General features: G+C 45.9%; 1 long non-coding RNA gene and 4 other non-coding genes across 5 annotated transcripts; all 5 read left to right on the forward strand.

Annotated features, from left to right (window-relative positions):
* Positions 1-4: 4 nt before the first annotated feature.
* Positions 5-6,616, forward strand: LOC112408835 (uncharacterized). The gene is made up of 3 exons (XR_003005019.1): positions 5-87; positions 2,723-2,837; positions 6,143-6,616. It is a non-coding gene; the product is annotated as an uncharacterized LOC112408835 (long non-coding RNA).
* TRNAD-GUC (transfer RNA aspartic acid (anticodon GUC)) lies at positions 234-305 on the forward strand. Its single transcript has one exon. It is a non-coding gene; the product is annotated as a tRNA-Asp (tRNA).
* Positions 2,286-2,358, forward strand: TRNAF-GAA (transfer RNA phenylalanine (anticodon GAA)). Its single transcript has one exon. It is a non-coding gene; the product is annotated as a tRNA-Phe (tRNA).
* TRNAD-GUC (transfer RNA aspartic acid (anticodon GUC)) lies at positions 2,821-2,892 on the forward strand. Its single transcript has one exon. It is a non-coding gene; the product is annotated as a tRNA-Asp (tRNA).
* Positions 6,001-6,072, forward strand: TRNAA-UGC (transfer RNA alanine (anticodon UGC)). Its single transcript has one exon. It is a non-coding gene; the product is annotated as a tRNA-Ala (tRNA).
* Positions 6,617-11,578: the final 4,962 nt, after the last annotated feature.

Below are 11,578 nucleotides of genomic sequence, written 5' to 3' on the forward strand. Positions count from 1 at the left end.
CGTGCTGGAAGTGAGGATATAGGAAGTAGTGACTTCGCTCCTCCACGTCTCTTCCGTTCTGGAGGCTCAGCGCCTTCAGAGACGCAAGTAAGTCTTTCCCGTCCCAGGAAGCCCACCAACCAGGGGCGCGCGGCACTGCGCCCGTGGAGACCGGTGTCCGGAGTAGATGGGTGTAGCAGCCGAAGAATGGTGTTTCTTTATGAGTTTGGCGGGAGAACGCGCGTCGTAGCTCGTCCTCGTTAGTATAGTGGTGAGTATCCCCGCCTGTCACGCGGGAGACCGGGGTTCGATTCCCCGACGGGGAGGCTGTGTGATTATTTTAACTCACTCCAACACACACGCAAGACATTTGGGGCATCTTCTCCAAAATGATATGACTATGATAGACAGCTCTGCGTGGAAGCGTGTAAATTTGGTTTTCGGAGTATGTCCATTTCCTCAAGAAGATAGTGGAGAATACTGTATACTCAGCCATGAGCACTCTAGGCTCCCTTCTAGGTAAGAATAAATATACATAGTGAGTATATTCGTATTTATGATCGGATTACAGCAACAGCTAGAGCGAACTAGCTCCCATCATGCACCAGGCAGTATTCGTAAGCGCTTTACAGGTGTGCACCCATTGAATCCTCACAATAAGCCTAGGAGGGGCTATTTTATCACATCAGACAGATGAAACGCAGGCACAGAGCGTGGATCCGGTAACTTGTCCGAGGTCACATGAATCAGTCTGGTCTAGACCCTGGTTACTTCCGGGGAGAAGGACTGGGATAAGGTGGGAGTGACTCTGCCTTTCCGTTCGGTACTTTTCTGGACTGTTTGAATTTTATTTTATTTTTTTTCCACTCTCCTTCCCTTCCTTCCTTCATTTCTTCCTTACTCGATTTTTATCAAATTGGTACACTTAGTTTTTCAAGAACTACTACACTTTCGTGAAAAGCAGCAGTAGGGTCCCCTGCTGTATCCCCTTGCTCCTGAAGGAATTTAGGACATCCCGTTTTGGTGTACTGTTTATTTTGAGCTGTCAGCACCTCACTGGTCTCCTTGCTGCCACTTGAGCCCCTCCTGTCCATTCTCCATACAGCAGTCAAGGGAGACTTTAAGAGGTAAATCATATCACTCACTCCCCAGCAGCTTTCCAACACAAGAGAAAGTACAAACCCTTCACCGTGGCTTTCAAGGCCGGCACGATCTGGTCTCTGCCCACCTCTTTGTCCTCGCCTCCTATCTGCTGTCCCCTCACCCTCTTCACCTCTTCCACGCTGACTTTCCATTCATATAACTAGCCGGACTCTGTTTCAGCCTCAGGGCCTTTGCATCAGCTGTTGCCTCTGTTCCAGAGGCTCTTCCCCCAGCGGGCCCTTCATTCTCCAAGTCTTCTCAGCACTCTCTCCTTCTCTGACTGCCCCCATCCCAGGTGTTCCATCCCATCACTACCATTTATTTTGCTTCTTAGCATTCCTATTATGACGAACTATTCTGTTACTGTATTTGTGACTGGGTTACAGGGTCATTAGGTGCTTAGCAAACACTTATTAAATGACTTCACATCATGAAGGACGTCCACGCTTGTTCATCCTGTCCCAGACAACACTCCCCAGCCACCCATCTCCCAAAGGGCAGGGAAGCAGAGAAAGCCAAACCTGGACGCCGACCTGTTGATTTCCTCATGCCTTGAAGCTAAGCAAGTGCCACAGGTGGGGTGGCCATGCTTGGAGACCGAATCTCAGTCACTGCCCCAAGGAAAGCCCACACGGCCTCCCACATGCCTTGGCGTGGTCAGCATCCCTGCCATGCCTTGGGCTGCTTGGTGAGCTGCACCCAAGGGGAGACCTTGTTCAGTTGCGCAGAGAAGGGAGCCTGAGAAAGCGGAGCTCTGAGCCAGGTAAAATTCGTTCTTTCCTTAATTCAGCAAATATTTTTAAGCACCTATTAGGTGCCAGGCACTGTTGTCGGCCTTAAGCGATACAGCAGTGACAGAAGCTGATGAGTTCCCTGCCCGTCGTGGGTCTGTCATTCTAGCCGGGGGGGACAGATAATGGACAAGGAAAACAATACCTAAGCTAACAGTAAACAATAAAGGGCTGGGGTCGCATTCGGAGGAGTGATCAGGGAAGGCTTCTCGGAGGCGGTGGCTTTGAAGGACGAGAAGGGGCGGGTGCGGGGCGAGCCTGGCAGGCCTGCGTTCCCGCCGACCCTGGTTCCTCAGCAGCGGATCCCCAGACCGAGGACCCAGGGCCATTAGACGACGAGGAGGCCAGAAGCGGAGGTTAGCGACGGCAGCAGCCGAAATAGCTCAGTTGGGAGAGCGTTAGACTGAAGATCTAAAGGTCCCTGGTTCGATCCCGGGTTTCGGCAGCTTAGTTTTTCTTCCCATGTGTCGGGGGAAAACAAAAAAGACGAAGTGATTCTTTCAAATGAATAAAGGGGTTTCATTTTCTTTGTTTAAAACATCTCCGAGCAGTATCGAAGGGAAGCCAGAGGGTATGGGAACCTCTTTACAACTCCCCAACTGGAAAAAGCCGACAAGACCAAGAGTTCCTTAACTCTTTTCTTTCACTTCATAGGCACTTAACCTCTGTTAGATGTCTGTTAGTTAATTTTTGCTGTTTATTAATTTTTGCTCTCTGAACCCTCACGGCTAAATCATGGACCAGGGAGGAAAAGTACTCTTTAAGATGGAATTAAATAAACTGGGATTTTTCCTTCTTTTGTTTTGTAGGAAAAGATGAAGTATTTAACCTTTTGGAACATGTGACTATTTAGGGAACGCTGAATGTACCTTTAAGAGGAGAGCCGAAAGGCACTTGCCAGAGCTTGTCCTCGTTAGTATAGTGGTGAGTATCCCCGCCTGTCACGCGGGAGACCGGGGTTCGATTCCCCGACGGGGAGGCGCGACCTCTTTTCGAGCTGCAGTACATTTTCTCATTTCTCTTTCAAAGAACTTTCATAAAAATTCCTTATTCTTTGAAAGAATCAACCTGGCAGGCAAGCGAGACTTGCACCGGCGGCTGTCTGTCATCCGCTTGGTCGTAGTCACGGACGAGCGTCCTCCCGTCACATGGTTACAAGAAAGAAAAAAGACAAAGTTCTCACGTTGAAGTGGAATTTTCCACTTTCTCATGCCACAGCGCCGCTGCCAAGTGTTTGGTTTATATAATGATCTCCCAGAATAAAACTGTCAACTCCTAAGGCCAGGAAATGCTCATTCGGCTGCAAATTTTTTTTTTTTTTTTTTTTTTTTTCCGAAAATTTTTTCTTCTTATGTCTTGCGCCGGCCCAGAGGTTGGCCCTCAGAAAATGTCTATGGATTTGAGACAGGAGGTAGGGTGAGTCTAAACTGGACGGTTTTTTTGTCTTACTTCAGTTGCAGACTCAGCTTCCTGCAACATGCCTATATCACCCTTCCCAGGCTCCTAGTCTTCATTCATTTATTTGTCTGTTCATTTATTTTTTTTCACATTAATTCCATACATATTTACTGAGTACTTATTATGCGCCAGGCACTGTTCAAGGCTCAGGGGATAGAGCAGGAAACAAAACAGGCAAGGCTCTGCCCTACTGAGCTTAGGACCAAGGCATGGACACAGACAATCGGCATATTGTATAAAAACAGGTTCTGAGACTGATAAATGCTACAGAGAAAAACAAAACAAATCGAAGTGATGCGATAGCGAATGCATGGGATTCACAGGTCCCTTCTTTTTTTTTTTACTTTTTTTTAAATTAAAAAAAAATCTTGGCCACACCGTGCAGCATGCAGGATCTTATTTCCCCGACCAGGGAGCAAACCCTCAGCCCCTGCAGTAGAAGGGCAGAGTCTTAACCACTGGACCGCCAGGGATGGCCCCATAGGTCCCTTTAGAGAGGTGGCCAGGAAGGCCTTCCTGAGGACCCCGCCAATGAAAAGAAGCCAACCATGAGGAGATCTGGGGAACAGCTTTCCAGACAGCGGGAATGGCAAGTGCAAAGGCCCTGAGGTGCATAGCAGCCTGGTCGCCTGAGGAACAGCTAGGAGGCAGGTGTGGCTAGAGTGCCCATAGAGAGGAACAGGGGCGTAAGGGAGGGACGTTACGGGCGGTCAACAGAGGCCAGATCACCGAGGGCCTTAAAGGCCAGAGTGAGGAGCATGGATTTGATTCCAAGTTTTACACAGAAAGCAAACATAATCGGGTTTGTTTGGAGCAATCAGGGGCACCTGCTGAACTGACTACAGGCCCTCAGCTCGCTCCCGAACCACGTCCAAAATACCACCACTTATGTTGCCGTCCTTCTTCCGTTCTGTGGCTAAGGTCGCTTGCTCTCATGGCTGCCCTCTCGAGCTAGAACAATAAGGAGAGAGGATGGCTTTCAACGGAGCCCCATTCCGCAGATCACCCCATCGCCCTCCTGCTCCTTTCCTGTTTCACCCAAACAGTATCAGCAAAGCGTCAGTTCACACACGGGGTGAATATGAGAAGTAGTAGGTCTTCGCTGGAGTTTATATAATAACAGCATTTTTAATAATGGGAACTGGCATTTCAGAGCACGGGCCTCGTACCAGGCACTGTTCTACACCTTCTCTGTGTAACTCATTCAGTGGTCACAACCACCCTGTGAGGCAATTACTATTCAAATCTCCATTTCACAGATGAGGCCCAGAGAGGGGAGGTAATGAAATCACAGCTGCTGGGTCCAGTGTCCCGGGCACCAGCTCATTTGGGACTTGACTATGAGGGGTTTCAGGTACTGGCAGGCTGTAAGGGAGATGATTAGTTAAGGACTGAGGTGGCAGTGTATTTTGGGGTGCGTTCTCCACATCATAGTAAAGTGACTCTATTTCTTGCCAGGAAATCTCAAGTGCTGGTGGAAAGAGGCGTAGCCTCAGTTTTCGGTGTCTCCTTGTCTCTCACCGAACCAGTGAGTGGCACCTTGATGACTTGAGGGACACTCCATAGCATTGTGACTTCTCTCCCCTTGGGGAGCACTCTGGAAAAGAGGTGCTAATTGACAGCTAAGGAATGGCTCTTTTCAGTGAGCTACCTCACGGAGATTCCTTCCTTCCTCAGCGTTTTAGTGGGGGTGGATCTGTTTTTTTTTGAATGTATCTTTATTTAATTGAAGTGTTGCGTTAGTTTCAAGTGTATATACGCATATATTCTTTTTCAGATTCTTTTCCACTGAGGGTTCATGTTGACATTCAGAGGTCTTTTTTTTTTTTTTTTTTTTTTTTTTTTTGTCTGAGTTGGGTCTTCATTGCGGTGCGGGGGCTTCTCATCGCGGTGGCTCCTCTTGTGGCGGAGCACGGGCTCCAGGTGCGCAGGCTTCAGTAATTGCGGCTCGCGGGCTCAGTAGTTGTGACTCGCGGGCTCTAGAGTGCAGGCTCAGTAGTTGTGGCTCATGGGGCTCAGTAGTTGTGGCTCACGGGCTCAATAGTTGTGGCTCACGGGCTCTAGAGCGTAGGCTCGGTAGTTGTGGCGTACGGGCTTAGCTGCTCTGCAGCATGTGGGAATCTTCCCAGACCAGGGCTCGAACCCATGTTCCCTGCATCGGCAGCTGGATTCTCAACCACTGCGCCACAAGGGAAGTCCCGATAGTCAGAGTTCTTGTTGGAGAAAAATAAAAAGAAAAATAAACGGTCTGCAAACCTCACAGTCACCGAAGGTTGGCATGGATTTAAAGACCAGGAAACCGGAGATTTCTTGGTGGAGGTGCAATGCGGGCAATGTCCTTATTTATTGGAAAGAAACCCTTTTATTTTCTGTTCCTTCTCTTCTGTCTGTGAGGAGCAACATTCAAGAATAGGTCTGTCTCCCTTTGCTCCTTGGCTCCGGTATCAGCTGGAATTTCAGCTGCAGAGCTGTGAACGACGGGTCTAGTTGGGAAACATAAAACGATTGATTTTGGTTTGCTTTAAACTTTAACACCCATTTAGGTATACAGCATTTTAATTTAGGAAAAAAAAAAAATCTAAAGAATAGACTATAGCAGAGAATTTCAGAAAGCAAAGAGAAAGGGGAGGGGGATGTAGCTCAGCGGTAGAGCGCATGCTTTGCATGTATGAGGCCCCGGGTTCGATCCCCGGCATCTCCACTGTACCGTCCCTGATTTTTTATTTATTTATTCATTTTCCCTCAAATTTCTGCCCCTGTTCATCATACAGACACCATGGACGTGATTACAACGGGTATTACTCCTCCGGTCACTACTTGGAAGTGGGATTTTCACAATAGGTGGGATCTGCCCTTCTTGAAGTCCCTAACACTCCAAATGTAATTTTATTAGACGAGGCAAAGGGAAGCAGTTACAAGAAATATGTAAAGGCAAAACCTGACATGATGACTGAAACCACGGAAAAAGTGAGAATGATCATTTAGGGAAGGTACCCTACGCTTCCTGGCATTGTGACTGCAGTTAAAGGCCTGGAGGCCTGGCGACTCATCCCCAGCCATCAGACGGCAAGCGTAGGCGTCATTCAAAGGTCTGAGCCCTTGCCCTTCAGTTGTGCTCTCAACAACTCCTTCTGAAAATGGAGCCATTTTCGGAGGGAGCCACCCAAAAGGAAACCAGCAGACACGGCAGGCGGGACCGTGCTTCCCGCTTCCTCAGCGACAGGCCACGTATGAACGCATGAATGACTTTGGCGCACATACTGTTTAAACCTATGTTTATACACTGTACTTTATCATTAAAAATAAAAGCTATTTTATTAAAAGAAGGGGTCCTGTTGCACTCTGGGTTCGGTGGTTCTTCGTCTGCGGAAATAATGAGTTCCTCATCCATCAAATCCTGTCTCTCATTTGATTTGACCTCATGTTTCAAATCATAAAAACATCTCACCTTAGAGCTGGAGGGATCTGACCCTGCACAGCCTTCGTTTCTTGAGATGAAACAAATTCATGAAATGACTCCCAGTTAGGGAGTGGAGTACTGGTGACAGGTTCTCTTTGTAATGAACTTCCATGAAGGTTATTTCTCCCTAAATGTCAACAAGGTTTTAAGAGAACAAAACGTTGAGGTTATCTCTATAAAGTCATCAGGCCTCACGAGAAATGAATCATATGATTCTGTTTTACTTTGTATCTTATGCTTAAATATTTCTAATAGCACAATGACAAGGAAAACACCATAAGGAAAAAAGAACAAGGTGTGCTGAGAAATGGAGCTTTCTAGAAAAGATGTCATAAATCTTTGAAAAAAATGTTTTTCAATGATTAGATTTGATTTTACAATTAAAAAAAATCAAAATCCATTATATGAGGTACCAAAGGTAGTCACATTCTTGCGACTTCCCGGCGGTCCAGTGGTTAAGCCTCCGCGTTCCCACTGCAGGGGGACACAGGTTAGATCCTGGTCTAATATCTAAAATTTAAAAGCTAGCCAAATTCATAGAAACAGAAAGAATGATGGTTGCGAAGGGCTGGGGGTGAAGGGTTAGTGTTTAATGGGTACAGAGTTTCAGTCTTGCAAGATGAAAAGTGGAGATGGATGGCGGTGATGGCTGCACAACAGGGCGAAAGGTGAAAGGTAGCAGAACATGCCCCTGATGTTATTTTGAGCTACCAGCACTTGAAAAACAGCAAATGCAAAGCAAGGCTCTCACCGAACTCCCCTTCTCCACCCAAAGACAGATCCTTCCAAAGGAACTCCATGGTCCTAGATCCCCTACCCAGGAGTTTCACCAACCAGGGAAGATTGGCTCTTGACACAGGAGAGACTAAAAGTTGATACCAAACTGTGTCACAAGCTATCATATCTCTCATATCATATCCATTCTTCTATTCTTCCAGTAAAAATCATTTACTCTCCCTTAAGAGGACTTTCCCTGTTAAGATGGTATTTAAGCCTAAATTCTAAAGTCACATCTTTGAGTGACACGTTTTCCCTCCGGGGTATCTCCGATATATTCAAGACGTGTGCATGTTAATAAATCATTGTGCTTTGTTTTGTTTTGTTCAGGACTCAGAAGGGTAGAAGGAAAATTATTTTTCCTCCCCTACAATATACTTAACACTACTGGACTGTACACTAAAAAATGGTTGAGATGATGTATTCTGTGTATTTTGCCACAATTTAAAGACAACAAATTAAAACACAAAACAAACGCCCAATAAGTTAACTAACTTCTTAACGTTCCTATACTAGGCAAAATTGGAACTTTCTGACTGGTGGGGGATGAAATGGGTTATTTTGAAGCCGGAGCAGTTTGTTTTCTGCCACACAATGCAAATACACAAATGTAAGCAGGAAAAGGAACAGAGCCTCTAGGGCTGCTTCTTCTTCTTCTTCTCCTCCTTTTTTTCCCCCCCCTAAGGCGCAGATTCCCTTGACTTCCTTTTATGATTATATAACTGATGACAACACAAGGCAAACCTTTCCCATCCAGCTCTCCGATTTCACCCTTTCCCTTAGGAGGAAAATGTTTGCTGGTCGTTGTGCGAACATTCTCATGTTGCTGAGTTAAGTCCCATACAAGGTTATGTGACCTTCAGCGGAGCTGAATCCTTTGGGGGAAGGAGGAAAGGCAGGCGGACAAACAGGCACCAGGCCCACCCTCTGCAGCCCAACACCCAGGCCCTTTGTGAGCTCAGCTCATCACGTGCTCACGCCCGCCCACCAATCCCGCCTTGTTGCTGGGTCTCTGTCACTCTTCCATTGGTGCCAGCTCTGACGCAATCCCTTCTGGGCCGCCTGCAAAGGATGGGTCAGTGGATGAGGGAGCTGAAAATGGATCCAGTGACTCAAGCTGCTTCTAGCACGTTCTAGCACATTGCATTCTAGGTCAGGGGATTTTAGGAGCGTGACTTGATACCCGATTCCTGAATCCAAGTGGGACATTCAGACTTTGGGAGCCCTTCTCAGCAAATAGAAAAGCGGTTGTAACAACAGCAACAAAACTCCTCTGTACAGCAGGGTTTATCAACCCAATGGATTACTGACATTGGGGACCGGGTAATTCTGTATTATGGGGGACCGTCCATTGAAGGATGTTTAGCAGCATCCCTGGCCTTTATCACTGGGTGCTAGTGGCATTCCTCACCCCCAATACCACAGTATGACAACCACAAATGTCTCCTGGGAATTCCCTGGCAGTCCAGTGGTTAGGACTCAGTGCTTTCACTGCTGTGGCCTGGGTTCAATCTCTGGTCAGGGAACTAAGATCCCGAGAGCGGAGAGGGGGCCAAAAAAAAAAGTCCCCAGACATGGCCAGATGTCCACCGATGGGCCAAATCTCTCGTGGTTGAGAACCACTGCTCGAGGTAAACAGCAGCCACCTGTCTTTGGGGTGGTCATTTTTCCCTCCCCTCCCCCTCACCTCAGTGCCCTTGGACAAATGTTTATTTCTTTGTGCTTCAACCGAACCCACAGTTAGACTTAAGTTAGGGACCACAGGGGTGGTGCAGAGAATTTTTCTGCTAGAGACAACACAGTGTTCTCAGCTCGTAAGAATGTTGTTTTCTCTTTGGAGATAACCCCGGGCCCATTCCCCCACCCTCTGAGCCTCTCTTCTCTCTCCTCTCCCCCCTCTTTCTCCTTCTTTCCCTCCCTTGCCTCTGAAATCAGGCCTGTTTTTCTCTGTACCTTTCCCTCCCTTGCCTCTGAAATCAGGCCTGTTTTTCTCTGTACCTTTTGGACCATGAACAAAACTATGTCACAAAACTCGTGACTCAGCCTTTAAACAACAGGAATCACAAGGCTTGCAGGAAAGGAACAGCCCAAAGCAAACAGGGTGTGGTTTGAAGCCAGGTCTGGTCACCTGAGAAAGTGTCTCAGCTTTTTGTTCCTCTAAAAACTTCTTTCTGAAATTTAGGGAGAAAAAAACTTTAGAAAGAGCCTTGATGTTCTGTTCCTTTAAACTCCCTTTCCAAAAATTTAGAAAGAACTTTCATGGAAGTCTGTATTGGAAGTCACTGTGAAACGGCAGAAATGCGTCTCGGGGTGGGGTGGGAGGCTCCGAGGAGCTCCAGTTCTTTATGTCTCAGCTCAGAAAGAATTCAGCGAGAGGCAAAGTGATAGCTAAGGAGTGATTTATTAGACTAGGACGCTTGTGAGGCTTCCAAGCGGGTGGGTGAGAGGGGGCTGCACCCCGAAAACTTAGTGGGCTACAGTTTTAGAATCCAACAAAAAATGGGGAGGGGGAAAAGACCACCTTCTTCCTCATTCTTGAGTAGATGTTAAGCTTCCATCATCAGTTCCTCCTCCAGGTCAGGCAGGGGAGTTTTCTTGTCCCTCCATAGTCAAGTCAGGACTGTCATGGCACAGTGGAAATGAGCAAAAAGGTGGTAACATATATTAAAAATGGTAAATCATCTCAGGTTTCAGTATAATGTCACCCTCTCCTTATATGTTTGTTTTTAGTACGCCCAGAGGAGCGTGTGCTAGGAATCATTAAGTTACTGAGCTCACTGGGCAGGATATGGGTCTCCTTCCACCGTTGTTTGTTTCGGGGCATGTCTCATGCTTCCGTTGCATGGGTTTTTTGTTAAGCAAGCCTGCTGGTTTTGTGGTTAAGTAAACCTGCTTTCTTGAGTGAAAGACCCCTTAACTTACTTTTTTCTCTACTTACAATCCCCTAGTGGGATTAACTATAATGTTTAATCACCAACTTTGTCTCTTTACTCTGTCCCTGTCAACTGGGGTCTCCTGCTAACCTGAAAAATGACATTTTATTTTTATTATTCATTCTAATTTCCCAGTAATAAATTCATTCTGAAAAAAGTTAAAAATGATAGAGGTTAAAGTCTATTTTGACAATTGCTCAGAGCTTTTTCGTAAGTACATACCCAGGTTACCAAAGAAAATACATAGCAGTTTTGTTCTGATTCATGTTTTAAGTATAATGTTTAAATAATGTTCATAATTTCAAGCAGGAATGTAGTCTTTTCCTAACGGCAGAACATTTTTTAGTCAGTTGCTCCTTTTTCTCTCTCTATATTTTTGAAGGCTTTAAGGGTAAAAATCAAAAACACCCTCCTCTCATTTGTACAAATAGGGAATATTTCTAGAAGAGTCCAGAAAGAACGGTGGCTGGGGAATTGAATGCATGAGGAAGATTTTCCACTGTAAACTTCAAAAAAATCTGTTGGCATCATATTCGTATATTTCAAAATAGTTGAAAAATCTGCTGGAGAAAGGACATAGAGATCATAAAATAGATTGTCATAAAAAAAAGGAAAAAGATCTAACTGACGATCTTTTTCTCTTCTTTTACCCAAAGGGAATTTGCCTAGAGAATTAAATTTTATATTTGGGATATTAATTTTTTTTTCCCCAGGAATAAACAGAACTTAGATTCAATAAGTATCTTCTTAAAATCTCGGGTTTAAATAGGTTTGATTTCTGAGCTCAACTAAATGTCAACAGAATTCAAATTCCAACGCCTCCCTGTTGATAATCAAGCACAAACCAGGAAGGCTGAAGAGCAATCTAGAAAGTTCTGTCAGCTTTCAAGTCCAGCGCAAAGAGTTTTACACAGCTGTGTGGAATTTCTGCTTTTCTTTTCAAAATTCAATGTAGACCTGCCATAGGCATTTCTCCCTTGGAGACTTAAGTTTTCACTCCTGTGCTCGGAGGAATTCCTGAGGCTCCTGACGACCCG

Source organism: Neophocaena asiaeorientalis, unplaced genomic scaffold (genome assembly GCF_003031525.2).
Source record: "Neophocaena asiaeorientalis asiaeorientalis breed wild unplaced genomic scaffold, Neophocaena_asiaeorientalis_V1.1 scaffold77, whole genome shotgun sequence".
In the NCBI taxonomy this organism is placed as follows: domain Eukaryota; kingdom Metazoa; phylum Chordata; class Mammalia; order Artiodactyla; family Phocoenidae; genus Neophocaena; species Neophocaena asiaeorientalis.